This window comes from Rhinopithecus roxellana, chromosome 16 (genome assembly GCF_007565055.1).
Source record: "Rhinopithecus roxellana isolate Shanxi Qingling chromosome 16, ASM756505v1, whole genome shotgun sequence".
In the NCBI taxonomy this organism is placed as follows: Eukaryota; Metazoa; Chordata; class Mammalia; order Primates; family Cercopithecidae; genus Rhinopithecus; species Rhinopithecus roxellana.
The window spans coordinates 38,226,459-38,247,928 of NC_044564.1; the positions used below are offsets into that span (position 1 = coordinate 38,226,459).

General features: G+C 48.6%; 1 long non-coding RNA gene across 3 annotated transcripts; it reads left to right on the forward strand.

The window, feature by feature from the left end:
* Positions 1 to 1,414: 1,414 nt before the first annotated feature.
* Positions 1,415 to 10,089, forward strand: LOC115894004. Of its 3 annotated transcripts, none has more exons than XR_004054053.1 (4): positions 1,415 to 1,864; positions 5,311 to 5,410; positions 5,812 to 5,944; positions 6,555 to 10,089. It is a non-coding gene; the product is annotated as an uncharacterized LOC115894004 (long non-coding RNA). The 3 variants fall into 3 exon arrangements; XR_004054055.1 differs by having other exon boundaries at positions 6,725 to 10,089; XR_004054054.1 differs by having other exon boundaries at positions 8,108 to 10,089.
* The last annotated feature ends 11,381 nt before the right edge of the window (positions 10,090 to 21,470 follow it).

A 21,470-nucleotide genomic window follows, 5' to 3' on the forward strand; every position in this document is an offset into this window, starting at 1 on the left:
CTGTCCGATTGCTAGCTGACCACTGTGCTAACTGAGCAGAAACTTCGGTGACCACACCTGACAAAGAGTGCAGGCTTCACACAATTAGCTCAGAAAAGTCTCTGAACAAATAACAACAACAACAACAAACCCTGGGCAGCGGGGAGAATCTGATTTCCAAAGTTGCCACATTTCATTATTTAAAATGCCAGTTTTCAGCAACAAGTTAAGAAATATGCAAAGAAACAAGAAAGGATGACTGTTGTCAGACACAGGGAAACAAGCAGACAGTAGAAATTGTTCCCGGGGAAGCCCAAGTATTGGCCAAACTTAGTAGACAAATATTTTAGGTCAGCTATTTAAAATATGTTTACTGTAGTCCCAGCACTTTGGGAGGCTGAGTCAGGAGGATTGCTTGAGCCCAGGAGTTCAAGATACGCCTAGGCAACATAGCAAGACCCCATCTCTACAAAATTCTTAAAAATGAGCTGGGCGTGGTGTGTGCTTGTAGTCCCAGCTACTCAGAAGGCTGAGGCAGGCCCTTAATTTTGTGATTGCTTGCACCCAAGACTTCGAGGCTGCAGTGAGCTATGATCACACCACAGCACTCTAGCCTGGGTGACAGAGCAAGACTCTATCTCAAAAAACTAAAAAACAAAATAAAAAATTATATATATATATATGTTTAAAGAACCAAAGCAAAGTATAAAATAATGTTTCACTGAATGGAGGCTATCAATAAAGAAATAGAAATTATAAAAAAGAAACTTATAGGATGAGTGCGGTGGCTCACGCCTGTAATCTCAGCACTTTGGGAGGCCAAGACAGGTGGATCACCTGAGGTCAGGAGTTCGAGACCAGCCTGACCAACCTGGTGAAACTCTGTCTCTACTAAAATACAAAAGTACCCGGGCATGGTGGTGCATGCTTGTAATCCCAGCTACTGGGAAGGTTGAGGCAGGAGAATCACTTGAACCTGGGAGGTGGAGGTTGCAGCGTGCTGTAATTGCACCATTGCACTCCAGCCTGGACAGCAGAGCAAGACTCCACCTCAAAAAAAAAAAAAGAAAAAAAACCTTATAGAAATTCTAGATGTGTTGCTGAGGTGTCCAATATTTTGGCTGAAAGGTGTTCCATGATTCTAACTACTGGGGATAAAAGGAACAACGATCTGGAAAATAACAACATTTTAAAATAAAAAGTGGCTGAGCCTGAGTACAAAATGATGCCTCAGTCTGCAGGGGGTGTGATCCACAGGAAACAGGTGGGTGTTTCTCACCCTTCTCTGCCTCCTGCTCAGACTGAATTCAGTGTCTTATGCGTGGCAGGCACTCAGTAGTCTTTGTTGAGTCCTGGGGTTGAAGGGGTCGGAGAGAGAGGAGGGGAGTGGCAGGAATAATGGAGACGTTTACAGGGTGGGAGCAGAAAAGAGTGTTTTAGACTTGGTGACTTCTCTGGTGACCTCAGTGCTGTTTTGTGGCAGTGCTTTTCAGGTGCAGGAAGTGGTTTGCCTTTGCCCCAGCTGAAGCACTTCCTCTTTGTAGAAGAATCAGAGGCCTGCAAGAACTACTCATCCTGCACCTGGAGTAAAACCATATGGCTTGGAAACAAAGTCTGCAGGCTTCGAGCCAGTTAACGGAGTGGCTTCAGAGGAGTAGACGTGTGTTCTGTTCATGTCCGGTGTGTGCAGCACACTGATGTTTGCAGGCCTTCCCCAGGGGCTCAGTGTTTAGCGGGACATGGACACAGACACCTCACCACAGGCCCATCTGAGAAGTGCTGTGCAGACCAGCAAGCTTTCACAGGATGGTCACGCAAGAATAGGAAGAAAGTCTGCAGCCTACGGATGATGTGCAGTTCTCCCCCATGTCAAAAGAAATCCAAGGTTTGTGAAACTCATAGACTCAGTGAGGAAAACTTTTGACCACCTGCAGTGACTGGAGCTACTTCTCTGAACTGCTGGAGCTCTTAGTGTAGCTAGTCAATCACTCAGGCCTTGGCTTCCTTGCTCCTCATCCTGCTGCTGGCCTCGGGTCCATCCACCTGATCGTCCTCACTCTAGCATGATAGCAGGCGAGGACGTGGAGGTGGTCAGTGACTCAGTAGGATTCTCTTAAGTAGCTCCTGGGTAGATATTCATCAGATCATTTTTCTTTGTTATTAGATTTCAAAAAAAAAAAAATGTGATAAGGGATGGAGATGCCAATGGAATAATGGGATAAGGGGTTGGAATGTTGGGGTATGATTAGCTTTACCAGTCTTTTATTCATGCTTTCTTTGTCTAATTCCAAAGATAATAGTGACTTGACTTTATTTAGAACTCCAAACACAGACCCTGCCTGAAATAGGAAGCCAGTCTAACATCTGAAATCCCCTGATTATACTCATGGAAGACACTGTCCTTTTCCTACTTAATGGAATTTCCTCATTTCCTTTCTTGCCAGGAGAATCCAATTTTGCATTAAAGTTGCAGGCAAAGAGCCCTAAATCTCAGAGAAACCAGGCTTCCTGCAGTCCCTTTGGTTTAAGCAATTTAACTGTAGCAACCCCCTTTCCTTTGCTACCGACTGTTATGGGGTGGCACAGAACCCTATTCCGCATGTGGAGAGGTAAACAGAAGTCAGATGAAGCCTCCAGGTCTTTTCCCCTATGGCTTCCTTCTGGTTTGGGATGCTCATGTGATACCTGGAGCTCTTGTAGCTATTTTGTAACTAGGAGGTAAGCAGTGCGTGTCCTAAAGCTCTTGTGCTGAGAGTGAAAACTGAAGGACAGGCCATGCCTGGCTTGCAGGACGTCATTGAGCAATGGCACCAGCTCTGATTTTCCCTGTCCAGGCTACCTCTGTGACATCCGTAAGTGTCACAATTATTTAAGCCCCTCTGAGATGGGCATTCTCATATTTGTTGCCAAAATCATAAAAGTGATTTTGGAAATATTTTTACAAAAATCAGCCTCAGTGATACTTTAGACAGACATATTGATTCCTTTTCAACCAACCTAAACCCCTGTTTTCATTCCTTTCACTGACCATCTCATCTGTCAGCAGAGACAGGAAGGGCAGCTGGAGGGTGTCACCTCCACATAGGTCGCAGACAGACAGATTGGAGGTTGAAAGCCGCCCGTTGGGCTCTGTGGGTTGCGGAGGGAGGTGTGCTGGAAGGAAGGATGTGGGGAAGCAGCTTGTTCTGCCCTCCCCTTCCGGGCTGCATCCTGGGCTGAGGGTCTTCCCGTGTCAGCTAAGAGCAAAGGGTGGGGAGGCTTTTGGACAGTCAGCATCTTGGGTCTCAGAAAGATACCTCCTCTCTGGGGACCCCCCACTACTCCTCAGGCTCGCTGGGAGGGTGGGCAGCGTGGTGCTTTTAAAACATGTTTGCAAATTCTTTGACAGTCCTCTGGCCAAGAAGTGTAGCCTGTGCTCCCTGTCCTTGAACCTGGATGGGCCTTTGTGTGAGTTCTGAGGCTCAGATAAAAGAGGCCACACTTCTGTGTTCAATGCCCTTGGAACACTTGCTCTAGGAGCCTCCATGTAAAAAGTCAGAATTCAGAGGACTCCAAGTGGAGAAACCACATGGAAAGACCAGAGAGAGAGACAGACAGACAGACAGGCAGGCAGAAGAGAGAAAGACAGCCATACCCAGAGAGAGAGACAGAGAGACAGAGAGAGGGAGAAGAGAGAGACAGACAGGAGGAGAGGGAAGAGAGAGACAGTGAAACAGAGATACACACAGAGAGAAAGGAGAGACAGAGTTGTAGAGAGAGATGAGAGAGAGTGGAGAGGGAGAAACAGACAGAGACACAGAGAAAGGAAAGATTGAGAGTTAGAGACAGAGAGATACGAAGTGAGGCAGGGAGAGACAGAAAGTGATAGAAAAAGAGACAGAGACAGACACATACAGAGAGAAAAGAGACACAGAGAGAGACAGAGAAAGGAGAGAGAGAGAGAAAGGAGAGAGAGAGGGAGCTGGCTCAGCTGTCCTGTCCCCACCGCCTGGGGCTGGACCTGTGAGTGAAGAGGTCACTGAGATGACCCCCGCCCAGCCTCAGTCTTTGCTGCAGCCCCTGAGACAACGCCTGGCTGAGCTCCGCCTGATCGGATGGAGACTCTGGCAGGGTCAGATTCGTTCTGGGAATGGAAGAGCTCAGGCTGATTGGGTTGCTGATGTCTCCATGGTTACCTGGAGTCACTAGAGGGAGAAAGACAGCCTCATTTGAGTGGGATTCAGGGTCTGGCCATCCAACTCTGACTGCGTGTGTGACATACACTGCTGCTGTGTTTGGCCTTTCCATTTGTGTCCCCAAAATCTCCACGCCAGCTACTGATGTTTTAAGATATTGAAGACTCAAGCAATCCCCTTAACATCAGCAAAAGGCTGGGATGCATCCAGGAAGCTAGGCTGTCTTTTTGCTTTGAGGGTAAAACGCTGGAGCCTCCTAAAATTCAGTGCCTTCCCTCCTGAGCCTGAGTTTCGCTGCTGTGGGGAGACTGACAGGAAGTCTAAGGACAGATGGAAGGAGAAAGCCATGAGACACCAGAAAGTAGAGAAGATGGGGGATGCAGGTGTGAAGACTGGAGGAGGAGCGCTGCGGGAGGCACACGCTGTCACTTGTGTTTTTGAAAAATGGCTCTCTTCAGAAGGCCTGCTCTTAACACGCCTTCCAGGGCACAGGGTGTTGGACAAACAGGCGCCTTCCCATTTGTCCAGGTGGAGGGGTGACTTCAAAGCTTAGGTGTGAACGTCTCTGTGGAAAGTGGGGCCATTAAGCCCCAGACAGTGTGATTGTGACTGGTGACTCAAGTTCACAGCGGTTTGGGTTCCCGTGGCCATTTCCTTTAATGACACATTTGCCTTATGAATTGTTATCTGTAAGTTCTGAGGAGACAAAGACAAAAGCAGAAGTAATTGGTTCCAAAGATTTAACCATTTCTTCCATTTCTCGGTGTTCATGACTTCATGAGCCATGAGGAAGAGGAGAGGACATGGAGGAGATGGCAAGACAGCAGGTCCCCGGGCTGTGCAGTGGGGAGGGCAAAGCCGGACGTGTGGTGAAGGGGACTAGCCAGGCCCAGAGCCCCAGGCGGTGCCTCACCCAGCTGGGGTGGGAAGCACAAAGACGGGAGATGAGGGCCTGCTTCCAGTGCTGCTGGTTTGCCCTGAGTTTCAAAGTGCGACCCAGGACTGGCTGGCTTCACGGGAGGATTCAACCAAGAAGAAAAACTGGAATTTTGCGATTCCAAAGTCTTCCACAAAACTCCTTGAATATATTTGTATGGATGTGCTACTTACATTTTATATGATTTTTGACCCAATAATTTCATCTTTCTACATCTAGCTGATTCCCCCAGAGACAGCATAATAGGAAAATAAATCAGAAGGTCCAGTGGAGAGCTTCTACCCTCATTACCAGCTCCAGGGACAGGAATCTGCACCTGGTGAGAGAGAGGGGCAAAGGCATCAACTTTTAATTTTCCAACTTTGAGGAAATCTTTCACCAGTCCCTCGTGGCCCCCGCTTTTATATTCCAACTTCTCAGCCTGTTTTCAAGGGCTCCTGAGTGAAATCATTTAGGCCCTTTGCCTCCTCTTTGCTCTCTCTCTGAGGCAGCCTGAGTGGTTTCCTCTCCCAGAGGGGCCCTGGGTCTTTTCAGGCATCTGCCCGGGCCCAGTCACCCTCCTCCAACTGGAATGTTCTGCTCAGCATTTTTTTCTGGTTAAAACTTAACCTACCACCATGATATTCCTTTTGGGGGGCAATTTGGCAATAGGTGTGTCACAATTTTACAGGTGCAGCCCCATTAGCTGAGAACATTTATGAGTTATTTCTATATTTACAGGAGTGCAAGATCCACGAATGTGCCTGCACATTGTATACAATGATAGAAAATAAAGAAGGCCATCTGCATGTCCCAAGTTAAATACAGTGTGACCCAGCCACTCTGGGATACATGTAGCTTTAAAGAGAAGTAGGTAAGTATGCCTAGACATGGGAAGATGCCTAAATTAGTAATCAAAGGCTATATAACAATATCACTGTAAGCTAAGCAACTTGTAACAACCAGCATTTATTGTCTCCCAGTTTCTGTGGGTCAGGAGTCCAGGTACAGCTTACCTGGCCCTCCACAACCAAGGTGTGGGCTGGGGCTGCAGTCACATCTGAGGCTTGACTGAGGAAGGACCTGCTTCCTCACTCACATGGTTGTCAGCAACATTCAGTTCCTTGTGTGCTGTGGGACTGAGGGCCTTATTTCCTGCTGGCTGTTGGCCAGAGGCTGCCCTCAACTCCTTGTCACAGCAGTCCTCTCCAAGTGGCCACTTGCTTCCTCCAAGGTAACTAGGGAGTATGTCTCCTAAGAAGACTGATGTGATCATCTTACGGAGCATAATCATGTACATTACATCACCTTTGTCATTTTCTATGGGTTAGAAGGGGAAGAGATTATGCAAGGGAGAGCATATTAGGAGGCAGGGATCATGGGAGAGGTGTCCATAATGTATCCAGAATATATTTTTAATTAATAAAAGGCAAATTAATCAGATCATAGAAGGGATGGGTAGCTAACTACCAACGATTTTACAGCATTGACTTAATGCTGGGAGTGGCTCCCAGCCAGGACCCCATTCCTCAGCACCCATGGACTGTGATCTAGGGAGGACCAAGCGTCTGGTTCTCACCGATGGAACATGAGTGGATGGGGCAAGTGTCACTTCTGGTCCAGAGGATTAAGAAGTGGATGTGACTTCCCACAGTCTCTTTTGCCATCTGCCCATTGAATTGAAGAGAGTCATCATTGAAGATGTGGAGCTGCCCAGTGAGTGGGTCCAGGAATCCCTGCTAGGAGGTGAATCACCCAAACAGGAGCACCCACATGGATGGAGATACGCACAAGAGATAAACTTTTATTTTGTTTAACTGTGCAGGCTGGGATTTAGTTATCACAGCAGCTAGTATACCTTCAATAGTATATATGGTTTAGTATAATCTGATTCAAAAATCTGTGTATGAGTGTATGCAGTTATGGATGTATGTTGCCATATGCACTTTTCAATCTCTTAATTGGGTAGTCAGAATTCTTCAATGTGTCTGCATAACAAACTATACCAAAACTTAGAATCATAAACAATAAGCATTTCTGATCTCTCACAGTTGCTGTGGGTCAGGAATTTGAAAGCAATTAGCTGGGTGGTTGGGGCTGCTGTCTCATCTGAAGGTATGAATGGGGCTGGAGGTTCCACCTCCCAAGCAGCTCCTTATACAGCTGGGCAGTTGGTGCTGCTTGTGTGCAGGAGGCATGCAGACCTCTCCGCAGGGCTGCTTGAGCATCCTTATGGCATGGCAGCTGACTTCCTCCAGAGTGAGCAATCCCAGAGAGAGCAAGGCAGAAGACTCAATGTTTTATGAGCTAGCCTTGGAAGTCAGGCACAATCATGTTTGTGATGTCTGCTGATGACACAGGTCAGCCCTGCTCAATGCGGGACAGGACTACACAGAACATGAAGAGGGAGAGGCTGGCTACCATAGGGAGGTCACAATAGAAAAACACCTTGATCAGAGTCTCAGGGTGGGGCATGGAAACTGAAAGGTTTAAGTAAAATAAACAAAGTGAAGAACAGGCTCAGCTGCTCTTGACGGGAGTGGTGATGCAGGCTTTTGTCCACTGAGTGAAGTCACACAGGGAGAGGAGCCACAAGAAGCATTGCAGAGATCAGCAAGGCTGTGGTGGACATCTGTGGACACTGTGACAGAGTGAACCTCACGGCTGCTCAGTGAAGGCCAGAGATGGCACTGCAGAAGCAGGAGCCCCGCACAGAGATGACCAGGACAGCAAGCCCACTGAGTGATTTGGGAATGATCCTCCCTTTATCTCCAGGGAGCTGGAGCAGAAACCAATGGTGTATTCGTGATGCGGATGATGGGTCTCACTCTCAGGTATCATGTGGAAGGAGAAAGAGGCTGCTGCTTCTTTAGACTTGCACTCATGTCTGAGTGGGTCCTCCTCTAGGCTTTGGAGATTCAGGTATCTGCTACCTGCTGGGTCTGAGGACCCCCAAGTGAAGGGTTCATGATCCCTGGGTTGGGGAGTGGTGTGCAGGAGAAAATATCAGCATTTCCATTTTCTCTCTAAAAACCAGGAACCCTGCCCTGTGCTGACACTGAGTGTGCACCTGCTCTCCGGCAGCCCCTGTTTGCTTCTCAAGTCCTGCGACTACTCTCCCCATCACATAAGGGACAGATAGCTTAATAAGACTCCCGCCAAGAGACTGCAGAATAAAGATTCTATTAATCATTTCTCTGGCAATGGGACAACAGCAGAGCTGGCAGAGCCAACACTGTAGATCTCACTGGAGCCCCATGCACATGACAAGAGCAAGAAACTGTTTGAAAGAGAGCCTGACACCAGCACTGTCAACACAAACCATGCCCTGAATATGCTGCTCATGGAGTGTTAGCTAATGCGGTATTAAGCCACATTTTAAAAAACTTATCTGTTTATTTTAATTGACACATAATAGTTGTATGTATTTATGGGATACAATGTGATATTTCATTACATGTATATATTGTGTAATGATCAAATCAGGGTAATTAGCATAACCATTACAACCTCATTACTTCTTTGTGGTGGGAACATTCACAATGCCTCTCTTCCAGCTATTTGGAGATATACAAGAACTTATTGTTAGCTACAGTCACCCTACTGTGCAGTAGACACCAGAGCTTATTCTTCCTTTTAACTGTATCTCTGTACCCGTTAACCAAAATCTCCCCATCTTCCTCTCCCCACTAGCCGTCTTGTCCTCTGGTAACCACAATTCTACTCTCTACTTCTATAAGCTCAACTTTCTTTTAACTCCCACATATGAGTGAGATCATGTGGTATTTCCTTTCTGTGCCTGGCTTATTTTGCTTTATATAACATCCTACAGGCTCATCCATGTTGCTGCAAATGACGGGATTTCATTCTTTTTTCATGGCTGAATAGTATCCCATTGTGGATATGTACCACATTTTCTTTATCCTATGTGTCCTTGATGGACACAAGTTGATTTCATCTCTTGGCCATTGCAAATAGTTAAGCTAGCATTTTTAGCAGAACATTTGGAAATAGTCTTTCAGGTTTATCTTACCTTTTAAAAGTTTTGGTGTATGTTTTGTAATGTGTATAATACATAAATACAGTAGTTGTGTGTATATAGTAAATACACACAGATATATGTATATTGACTTTTTACATTTAACAGTGATGTAGTTCAGAAAATGAGATGCCCTGTTTGGGTGACTATTCTGTCTCATGTGTTAGGTTGAATGACCAGGTGGATAACTGTCTAATTTTTTGCTGGCCCACTGAGACAACTGCCCTTCATCACCTCCTCCAGAGCACAGGTTGAGGGCAGCTACAGTCACATAGTGCTTGAGATGCAGCTGGTAAGGCCATTCCTGTATCACTGACCCTGAAAGCCAGCTTTATACTCTTTTCTGTGCTGAATAGATTGTCCTGGAGAGTTTGCTTTTTATCTGCTAATCTCTATGCTTGGAGGTCTTTGTGGAATGGAAGTTTTCTCATTAGCAGGCAACACAATGAAAAACTTCCTAGTAACTGCTCTTAAAAACTTTATCTGGGCCGGGCACAGTGGCTCATGCCTGTAATCCCAGCACTTTGGGAGGCTGAGGCAGGCAGATCACCTGAGGTCAGGAGTTCAAGACCAGCATGGCCCAGACCAGGTCTGTCCCACAGACCCTGGCCAACCGATGGATGAACGGGGTACTCAGACACAGGTATGCAGTGGAAGAGCAGCTGGAGGACTGCCAAGCTTTAATGGCCAAAGTGCAGCAGCCTTCAGAAGCTGGAGCTGCTTGCTTTTATTGAGTGCAGGCACAATGCTAAAAGCCTGAAGCAATACACAATCTGTGGGTAATTAACATATATTGTTCCTCTTTCAGGGAACTTAAGGAACTTATGGCAGATGATCAAAGGTCAGCTCCTGGTCAACATAAGTAAACAAGCCTGTTTAAGATAAATTCCCCACTTTGGGAGGCCGAGACGGGCGGATCACGAGGTCAGGAGATCGAGACCATCCTGGCTAACATGGTGAAACCCCGTCTCTACTAAAAACTACAAAAAAAAAAAAAAAACTAGCCGGGCGAGGTGGCGGCGCCTGTAGTCCCAGCTACTCGGGAGGCTGAGGCAGGAGAATGGCGTGAACCTGAGAGGCGGAGCTTGCAGTGAGCTGAGATCCGGCCACAGCACTCCAGCCTGGGTGACAGAGCGAGACTCCGTCTCAAAAAAAAAAAAAAAAAAGATAAATTCCCCTACACTCCCCTGTACCTACTCCTTGCCCTCTGCCTCAGGGTTAGCTTCAGCTATTCTCCCCCGAAACTATGCAGAGCCTTTTGACCTTTCAGAAGGCCTGCTCCTTTCCCTATAGTTTCTCCCACCACTCTAACCAACCTCCTAAACATGGTGAAACCCCATCTGTAAAAAAATACAAAAAATTAGCCGGGCATGATGGCAGGTGCCTGTAATCCCAGCTACTCGGGAGGCTGAGACAGGAGAACGGCTTGAACCCAGGAGCGGAGGTTGCAGTGAGCTGGAGATTGCACTCCAGCCTGGGTGACTGAGCAAGACTCCATCTCAAAAAGAAAAAGAAAAAGAAAAAGAAAAAAACACTTTATCCTGCCAGGAATGGAACTGAACCAGGAATCCATGAAACAAGAAAAGCAACTCTGGGGGCCCCTGGGTGGATCTCTGCTCCTAGCTGGGAGCCATCCTTCCCTCATGGGTCCAGGACGCTTCTACTTTCAGGGCTTGAAAGACAAAAATGGGTGCACACAGAGCCAGGGCTTCAATCCTGTTTATCTCTGGGGTCATACTTTCTGCTGGACATGGTGGGCTCAGGTGTCTGAATGTGCTTGGACCAGACTTGAGTCAGAAGAAGAATCATCCTTCAATTTAGCTATGAGAACACCACTGTTCCTGAGTGGTGAGAGTCAGCCTGCATCCCTCTGGGGCCTGGAGTCCCTGCAGGCATCATGAACTCCTTCCATGGCCCCCGCTTGGGGTGCAGCAGGACCTGGTGCCCAGGAGGGGTAGCCATTCATGTGGCAGGCTCACAGCCTCTCTGCTGAGTTCCATCTCTTCCCAGAGCTGGCAGATTTTCCACGGTGGTGCAGATGGCCTGAAAATGGCCAGGATTTGGGGCCTCCACATCTCCATGGCTCGGCCCCAATCAGCAACCAGCACGGGCATCCTAGCCTATGAGTGGCCACCTGCTTTCAGTGTGATGGGAGCACACATCAGTTGCAACAGGGTTGCCAGGCTTAGTCAACAAAAATATTGTCCTATGCAATATTGGGGATATAGTTATACTAAAGTTTATTTGCTGTTTATCTGAAATGCAAATTTAACTGGGCCATCTGTATTTTACTCAGCAACACTAATGACAAGGGCTTTGAATCTGAGTTCTCCTATTTAGAGACCGGAGAGCTGCCTGAGCTCTCTGAGTCTTAGTTTTGTAGTCTGTAGAATGGGAAGGACAATGCCACCTCTCTGAGATATCCATGTGGCAATATGCGAGATGGGAGAGAACCTTCCAGCTGAGTGGCTGGGGTCTTGGCCCACCTGTCTCTTATGTTGTGCAGGGGAATGCAGCTGCCCAGCTCCATGTGCGAGGAGAACTCCAGTGGAACAAAGATGGCTTGTAATGATGCTCGTGACAAAGGTTGCCATTTATAATTGGAATTCCTGACCAAGGTTTCCATTCAGCACACAACAGTCCCTTCATAAGTGCTCGGTGCAGTCCACACTCTGTCATTGCCACCATCGGCTCTCTGGCTTGAAAGACCCTGGGAGTGCCAGTGAGTCAAGAGTAACTGTTTGATGAGAGCTGCTTTATCACTCCCAGGTGGCTCTGTCCCTCACCATACTGCATAGGGATGGAGTCACTATGGTGTTGGGCAGACTATGGCTCCAGGCCCAGCAGTTCACAATGATGGCATGAAGGCTTTGATGGTTAAAAGGGGTCAACTTGACTGGATTGAGGAATGCCTGGATGACTGGTGAAGCAGTTTCTGGGTGTGTCTGTGAGTCAGAGGACTGAGAGGAAGACCCCCTCTCAATGTGGATGGGCACCCTCCTGTCAGCTGGGGGTGGACAGGTGGACAAGGCAGGTGGAAGAAGGAGGATGGATATCCAGAACTCTCCCTCTCTCTCTCTCCCCCTGTCACCCTTCTCGAGCAGGAGACTTTCTCTTCCTGTCCTTGGACATCAGACTCCAGGTTCTTTGGCCTTTGGACTCCGGGATTTGCATCAGCAGCCTCCTGGTTGCTCTCAGACTTTTGACCTAGGACTGGGGGCTGCACTATTGGCTTCCCTGGTTTTGAGCCTTTCAGACTTGGACTGACTTTTTTCATAACCCAGCCTGCAGATGGTCCAGCCTAGGACTTGGCCTTTGTAACTGTGTGAACCAATTCTCCTTAATAAACTCCCATATATATATTCTATCGGTTCTGTCCCTCTGGAGAACCCCAACTAATACAAAGCCTTTCTTATAGTCTCCCAGGCATGCTCCTCACTCCTGACATAGGGACATCATCTAGTTTTCACCCCTAGGGAAACTCACCCACGGCTTCACAGCAGAAGGGCACGCTGTTTCCCACGAGGCTGGTGGACTCCAGTCCAGCATGGGCATTCTTAGCCCTGCACCCAGTCCTCAGCCTGAACAGACACAGGAGACAGCGCTGCACATCAGGAGGCTGGGGGTGCATCCTGGGAGATGCCTTCGGGCCAACTTCCCTGGAACTTTCCAGTTGCCATGGTGACAGTCAAAATCATGGTGATATTTCAGGTGGTTGGCGAGACACAGAATCTGGGACAGCATGCTACAGGCTGATGTCCCTCTGATTCAGTGTCTGTGGCTTGGTGCTGGGAAGGGTGGGCTTGAAGAGAGGATCCTGCAGGGCTGGAGAGGATTCTCCTGGACCAAGCAGACAGCTTTGCCCGGAACTGTGCCAGTTAAACCTGGCATCTCTCCTGGCATGTGTAATGCCGTGGCAGTGACGCTGCCGGGTGGTGACATTAGGGAGGAGGTTGATTTGTTATGGTTTTAACAGGTCATCCAGGAACAGCAGCCATTGTTTCAATGAAAAATCCACATGGCTGATGATGGAGAGAAACGTAAATCACCTTAGAGGACAGCATGGGCCTTGGGAGTGACCCAGTCCAGTGAGATTCTTTCCAGCTGCCACGTGCCCACCTGTGCAATGTGCATTCGGAGCTACTTGTAAGAAATGCTGCTGGGCGCAGTGGCTCATGCCTGTAATCCCAACACTTTGGGAGGCCGAGGTGGTTGAATCACCTGAGGTCAGGAGTTCGAGATCAGCCTGGGCAATACAGTGAAATCCCGTCTCTACTAAAAATACAAAATTAGCTAGGCGTGGTGGCACATGCCTGTAATCCCAGCTACTCAGGAGGCTGAGGCAGGAGAACTGCTTGAACCTGGGAGGCGGAGGATGCAGTGAGCCGAGATCGTACCACTGCGCTCCAGTCTGGGCAACAAGAATAAAATCTCCATCTCACCAAAAAAAACACAAACAAACAAACAAACAAAAGAAATGCCTTCTACTAGTTACCTAGGTCCTTATTTTTGATGCCATAGCTAGATTGGTCTCTGTTTTGTAATGTTTACCCATTGTAGTTTAATAATTTTAAAAATAATATTTCTAAACTAGAAAATAAGAAACTCATAGAGGAATATTCAGAATCACTCATGATTTCCATCCAGGTGTGGAATGCCAGGCCCCGGATCTTGCCCCGCTCTACCCTCCACCACCGGGATGCTAAAAGCTGTGTTTTCTGCTCACGTGGGAAGGGGGCCCCAGAGTATGTGGGGTGGGGCCAGCAAGGGCAGAGTCTCTGAGGGACTTACGTCTGATTTGAGGTGGGGCTTAGCGAGGATGGGGTCACAGTCTGGGTTGATGGGGCAGCCAGGTGAAGAGTTGAAGTGAGGGATGTGCAGCCTCCCAGGGGCCAGTCGTCTGTGGAAGTTTTCCATGGAAGGGTTGATGACTCTTTCGGGAAGTTCCTGTCATAAACAATTAAGCTGCTTGCTTGCACCAGAGTCTGCGGAAGGAGCTGTGATGCCAACAGCAGGGGGCGGAGAGCCAGCCCTGCCTGCAGAAGAGGGTGTGGAGCTGTCTGTGTGGTGGGGGCTGGATGGCTCCGGCTCTCACAGGACATATATGAACACATGGTAACCTAATAACTTTGCATGTGTTAGCTCAGGTCGTAATTTATGACAGCTGAAATGGACAGCACTAAAAAGGACATGGGAGATGGAAAAACCATTGCCTTTTGCATGCCACACTCCCGCTCACACAGTTCCAGGGTGTATGCGCAGACATGCACATGGAGAGCTGTGTGTGAGACTGTGTGTACATGTATATAGGGCTGTGTGTGTGTATGTGTAGGGCTGTGTGTGTGCATGTGTAGGGCTGTGTATGTGTAGGACTGTGTGTGTGTATGTGTGTAGGGCAGTGTGTGTGTGTATGTGTGTAGGACTGTGTGTGTATGTGTGTAGGGCAGTGTGTGTGTGTGCGTGTGTGTAGAGCTGTGTGTGTATGTGTGTAGGCATGTGTGTGTGTATGTAGGGTTGTGTGTGTGTGTGTAGGGTTGTGTGCTTAGTGTGTGTTTAGGGCTGTGTGTGTGTGTAGGCCTGTGTGTGTGTAGGGTTGTGTGTGTGTATGTGTGTAGGGCTGTGTGTGTATGTGTGTAGGGCGGTGTGTGTGTGTGTAGAGCTGTGTGTGTGTGCATGTGTGTAGGCCTCTGTGTTTGGTGTATGTTTAGGGCTATGAGTGTACACGTGTGTAAAGCTGTGTGTGTGTGTGTGTAGGACCCTGTGTGTGTCTGAGTTTTATTGAGGTTGTGGGTGAAAATAAGTGCAGAATATTTAATCAAGGCAGTGAGTTCTAATTTCCTTTGTAGATGAAAAATCGCAATCTTTACCTTGTCAGGCAAGTGGAAATGTGATAAATGTCCCAGTTTCCGTGCAACTGTTGTTCTGTTGACAGCTGTCAAGTTCCGCCTGGCACACTTGGGGCTGCACTGGCATTCTGGCCTTGTCTCACCTTGCCCTCAGGTATAGGATGTGCTTATGGTGCCCCATGGCAGCGAGGAGACCCTGCCCTGCTTTGCACCCTGTGAGCCCCTAGGGACCCCTTGTTGTCCCAGCCCTGTGGACACCCGCACCTGCCAGGGGATCACAAATGGCCAGCAGGTGAGGAGAGGCACCAATTGTCCCTCAGCTACCAGGAAAGAAAGTCCTTGAAGCAGGGCACCACCTCCAGGGGCTGAGGATGTCATAAAGTGGTTGACTTTAAATAACCCAAAGACAGGTACAGGGTCCTGAGGAGGTCTGAGGTCCCAAGTGGGGCCGAGAGGAAGGGGTAGAGGGTGGGAGATAGCAGGTCTGGGAGATACCCTTGGGGCCCCATGAAGCAGGCCTGACGAGCATGCAGGAAGGAGAGGGCTCTCAGTTGTGGAGGAATCCATATACAATTTTCAAGACATTATTATTTATCCCATTTGGTGTTACAATTCAGAAGAAGGAATTAAAAAATCACAAGCAAAATAAAACAAACTACTCAATCATCTGAGTAAAGTCCTGAGTGCACAGTGTGATTTCATCAGAGAGAAGGTGATTTTGAAAGATGGGTTTCAGAGTGAACAAACAGGAAAAGAAAAGGGGATCCCAGCACTGGTGTGAGCTAAGTTGCTTGGGTGCATCTGTAGCAAATGGATTTTAAAATACAGGCATTTAACATAATACTGGACAGTAAGACATAATGGCATCAAAAGGTATCCGTGGCACAATACTACATGAAAATATGGAAGGTGGAGCCCACATCGCCCCTCACATATGTAGGTGTGTCTACGTGCAGAAAAAAGACAGGAAGGAAGTGGGCAAACTTGCTAGAAACGGTTAGATGTGGGAGGCAGGAATACAAAGTGGTCTTTTTTTCTCTCTCTTCTTTCTCTTTTGGTTTTGCTTATCTGTGTTTGCCTTTTGGTTTTTTTTTTTTTACAATGAATATATATATATATATTAAGCTATGTAAAACAACACATATACACATACGTGTATGTGCATTTTGTAAATAAGGAAAGCAATATAAGAAAAGACGTTTGGGAAATGTCTACTGTATGTTGACTTATGCATGGTCCAGGGCCGTATCAGTTACCTTATCTAACATGTTCAACAGTTCTCTGAAAACTGGTAACTATTCTTATCAGTGTGTAGGCCCCAGCCTCAGAGGTTTGAGAGGTCTCTCCCCAGGCTCAGAGGCTTGAGCTGTCTGTCCCCAGGCAACCAGCGTGTAGGTGGCGGGCCTCCTCTCCTGGTCGGGTTGCATTGGTTTCACTGCCCCTCCACCATGAAGGCAGGGCACGGCCTGGCAGCCTTTCCGCCCTGGCCCAGGTCAGTGGGGAGAGCTCATCTCAGTTCTGTGATCATTTCTGCACCCCGGACTGCCTGATTATCCAATTAATCTGGAAGCCGAGTGCCCTGCAGGCTGTACCTCCCCATGTGGGTTTCAGAAGGCTCATGGAGTCTCTGCAGAGAACATCAGCAAGTGACCAGCAAGACCTTCGATGCAGAAAGATGACGCTGATGGCCGCTGGGCCTTTGCCTTGGCTCAGTATGCCTGCTGGAAGGGCGTCTGGGGACTGTTCCCGGTGAGGTCCCCAACCCAGGAGAAAGCTCTTTAAAGGTGCTGCTATGTCATGGGCAGGACAGGCTTTTGCAGAGTGCTGAGCCATAATCCAGGCACTCCCTTGGCTTCCTGTCTTCAGAGCCCAGGAGAAGCCCAGGTACTTTTGTTGTAAATAAGTGACATTTGATCAAGACCAGAAAGACACATGTCGTTGGGTTGTGCCTGGCAACCAAATTCCTCCAGGCTGTTACTCAGGGCCGGCTGTTCTTTATTATGGGATTCATCATGTTGAGGGGGGGGAAATGCAATTCCTGCTCTCCTAAAAGCACACAGTGTGTTTCTATGCCCTGATGTCATTTATCATCTATGGCAGGAAAAATACCTTGGGCATACCTTTTTACTTGGTCCCTAACATTGCAGTGGCTCATGACCAAGATGAAAACTTACTCTCAACCCTCATGCTCAGAGCATTCCACATGGACACCTGTTTTTGCCCTTAAACTATGAATTTCACAGTTAGTAGAGGCGTCTGGGGAGTGGTCATTAACAGGGATGGGCCATTTGGAACCAAGTGAGACCATCTTGCTAAATTCAGTCAGCACCAAGCACCAAGATGCACAGGACCTTGCGCAGGTAGCTGCAGGGACCTGACAGGAGCAGACCCTCGCCTGCAGCCATTGTGAGTCCAAGGGAGCTGGGACTCCTCAAGTAACCAGGAGCTGCCAGGTTGGGCCCAGGTGGCTGCTGCTGTTGCCTGAGGGCCTTCCTTACCTTCTCCTAAACATGAAGCTCTTCGGAGGCAGAGGTCTTAGATTTTCCTGTCTCATCCCACAAGACACTTTCCTGAGTGTAGTAGGTGTGCAAAAACACCCTCAGCATCCCTGCTCCCTGTACACACTGTTCCTTTTAAAGCAATCCCTGCTCCATGGCCCTGTGAGCCTGTTTGTTGTGCCCAGGCTGCAGGCACAGTAAGTCCGGTCTCTCCTGGCTTAGTATTATTATGACACATTGATGTAACTCTGAGCGTCTGGCAGTAGCCTCCTGAGGAGTAGAGTCACCTGTAAAATAAGGGAAAACCGTCCTGAGACTCACCGGCAAGCCTGGAGCACTGCCTTCCTCATCCCTGGGGTAATGCGCTTTGCAGGCAGAGCTGAGCCTTGGTCTCCTTTCCAGTCTCTTAGCAAATTCCTGAACAATCGTCATTTCCAGTTCTCGCATCCTTAAATGGCAACGATGCTATATTTGTCGCATGGAGGGCCCAGATGCATGAATGGGCCTACGTCCAGGTGCATACGTGGGCCTGTGTTCAGGTGCATACGTGGGCCTGTGTTCGGGTGCATATGTGGGCCTCTGACCCGATGCATATGTGGGCCTATGTCCAGGTGCATACGTAGGCCTGTTTCCAGACACATACATGGGCCTCTGTCCAGACGCATAGGTGGGCCTATGTCCAGGTGCATACGTGGACCTGTGTCCAGCGGGGCTCCCTCTGTGCAGACTCTCCCACTTAGGCTTGCTGGTCCCTTCTACACTCTAAAGGGTGAGTGTGGGGCCCCGAGAAGAGCAGGGCCTGGTGCCAGGGAAAGCCTTAGGGGATGGGGTCCTGTGAAGAGCTGTGGTCAGAGATGGCTGAGTGACCGGTGGGGATGATTTTAGGCTCGGTTCCACCAACTGGGGTGCTCCCTTGCATGCCTGCTGGGGAGCCTGAGACTCAATGTGTGCAGTGGGGGTGATGGGCATGGGGGTGAGGGCTTCCCCCAGCAAGCAGGGAAGGTGCAGGGACCACTCAGTGTCTGCAGGTCACCAGCAGAGGGAGGGGCTCCACAGTCACAAGCCCTTTTTGTTGGCAGGGCCCTGGCTTTCTAAGGTTCTCAGTGCCTCACAGCTGCTGGGGTTGAAGTGGGTTGTCAAGTGAGGCAGATGTTGACCTGGTAATGAAAGCCAGGTGGGTGGGGCAGTGTGGCTCCTTCCCCTGTCTTGCCTGCCAACGCCAGGCAGCTGCCTGTCCTTGTCACCTACCCCCCTTCCTTCCCTGGCTGCCTCTCCTTGCTCTGGTGGACCACAGGGGTGGGCGTCGGCATGTGGGAGCTGGTGTCGGGGGGACAGAGGCTGGTTAGACAGCGTGCTGGGGGAGAAAAATGAGGAAGTGCTGTGTTGGCCCCCAGTCCTCTTAGCTGTTGGGGTTGAGGTAAGGCCTGAGGTCACTTTAAGGGGCCTCCATTGCCCCCTCAGTAACCAGAAAGGATGATGTCTTAGAAGGAAGGGCAGTGCCACAGCACCACGCCCTGCTCAGGACCTGGGTCACCAGTTTCTCTCCCTCCTCTTTGTTCTGCCATGGTCACTGCAGTGCCTCACCACCACGTTGCCCTTTAGAGTACATGCATGATGCAGCCAGCGTGAGTGCACATGGGCATGTGCTGTGTGCCTGTTTGCATTTGTGCATGTGTGTATGAGCATGCACACATGTGGGCCTATGTCCATGTGTGCTCACATGTATGCATACACACGTGTGCACATGCCTCTGCATGTGTGTGTGTGCATGTCTGTGGGTATCTGTGCTTGCATATGTGTGCCTGTGTCTGTTGGGGAAGAGCTTGATTCTCCTTTTTCTGTGAAAACATAAACTTCGTGTCCTCAAGCCTCCCAGGAGATGGATTTCCCAGAGTGGCCCCTTGGCTGACACGTGCATCTCAAGTATGTCTTGCCAGGCTCCCTCATTTGAGCTGTGAAAATGAGGTTTAAAGGACAGGACCCACATGAGGGCAGTGGCAGCACCCCTGCAGTATGGGTGCCTGGGAGGGTGTCCTCTGCCCCATCTCTGCCCCTGAGGGCTGCCTTCCCTGGGTCTTCCCTGGGGCTGCCTGACATACAGATAGCTCTGCTCAAATGCTCCTGGGCATCCTGCCCTCCCTGAATTGATTCGCTTCTTTTTTTTTTTTTTTTTTTTTTAAACTAATGTTTATTTTCACCAAGGTAATGGATGCACAGAGCTGAAAAAGCCAAATGGAACCAGAGACTTGGGAGGAGAACAAGCAGGCCCTGGCCCACTCCTGCAGTTTAACTCCTCCTGAGAATGAGCCTGAAGACACCCTCAGGGTGGCAGAGTGTGGCCCCCGAGCTTAGTGTGGACGGTCTCTGATTCTGTCCCTGGATCAAAGTGTCCCTTCTGTGTCTGACTCAGCCCCAGCACCATGCTGTGATCACGCTGTGAGATTCGCCCAGGTGCTCGTGGGCACGGTCCATCCATTCTTATTGCCACATTGGATTCCATTGTGTAATATGCCATGTGCATGATATAAGTGTCACTTAAATATATATAGATATGTATAATAATATATTTATGTACTGTACAACACAATGTAATGATGTAGCTGTGTAATATATCATATATTCTATGTAATATATAATGTATTCATGCATATATTGTGCATAATTTGTATACATGGTTTATATATAATTAATAATATATAATTTACCTAATATGCTATTATATTTAATTATGTATTTCAATATAGCTTATCTATTCTACTGAGGGTGGAATTTGAATTGCTTCAGTTTGTAGCGATTAGGCACAGTGGTACTCTGAACAGCCTCATACAAGTCTTTTACAAGAAATTTATTATGAGGAACTGGCTTGCACGATTATGGGGGTTGATAAATCCCACAATCTGTCATCTGCAAGCTGGTGACCTAGGAAAGCTGATGGTATGGTTTGAGGGCCTGAGAGTTGATGGTGTAGATTCCAGAAGGAATTTCAGAAGAATTTCAGAAGATTCTGAAGGCCTGAGAGCCAGGAGCACTGAAAACAGGAGAAGATCGATGTCCCAGCTCAAACAGGCAGAGCAAATTCAACCCTCCTCCACCTTTTTGTTCCATTTGGGCTTTCAATGGATTGGATGCTGCCCACCCACACTGGGGAGGACCACTTGCCTTCCTCAGTCCATCAATTTAAATACTCTTCCAGACACCCTCACAGACACACCTGGAAATAACGCCTGACCACATATCTGGGCACCCCGAGGTTCGGTCAAGTGGACCCATAAAAATACCCATTGCAGGCCAGGCGTGGTGGCTCACACCTGTAATCCCAGCACTTTGGGAGGCTGAGGCAGGTGGATCACGAGGTCAGGAGATCAAGACCATCCTGGCTAACACGGTGAAACCCCGTCTCTACTAAAAATACAAAAAATTAGCTGGGCACGGTGGCGGACGCCTGTAGTCCCAGCTACTTGGGAGGCTGAGGCAGGAGAATGGCGTGAGCCCAGGAGGCAGAGCTTGCAATGAGCCGAGATAGTGTCACTGCACTCCAGCCTGGGCGACAGAGTGAGACTCCATCTCAAAAAACCAACCAACCAAACAAACAAAAAAACCCATTGCACTATCCAAATATTTTGCCCATTTTTCTATCAGCACGTCTGCCCTTTTCTTACTGACTTGCAGGAGTTCTTCACATATTTGAATCCACGTCCTTGGTTGGGTATAGGTAGGTTTTTATCTTTTCGTCTTGTGTGCTTATTTTAGGGACATTTGGAGAGGGAGCCAATGGTTATCCTACAACTTTTAACTGGAAGTCTGTCTTAACATGCTAAGATGTTGAGAGCCCCTCTTCACACCTGCCAACCTTGACACCACAGAAGGGAGAAGATGTGGCTTCCTTTCTTGGCTGGGGTTGTCTTGCTTCTCTTGCGGAAGGTCATCTTACCCTTTCCCATCTCTCACTGTGCAGGGGGTGGCTGCTGCCTTTGCCCTTGGAGCCCATCTTCCCAGACACCTGAAGACCCCCTGCTT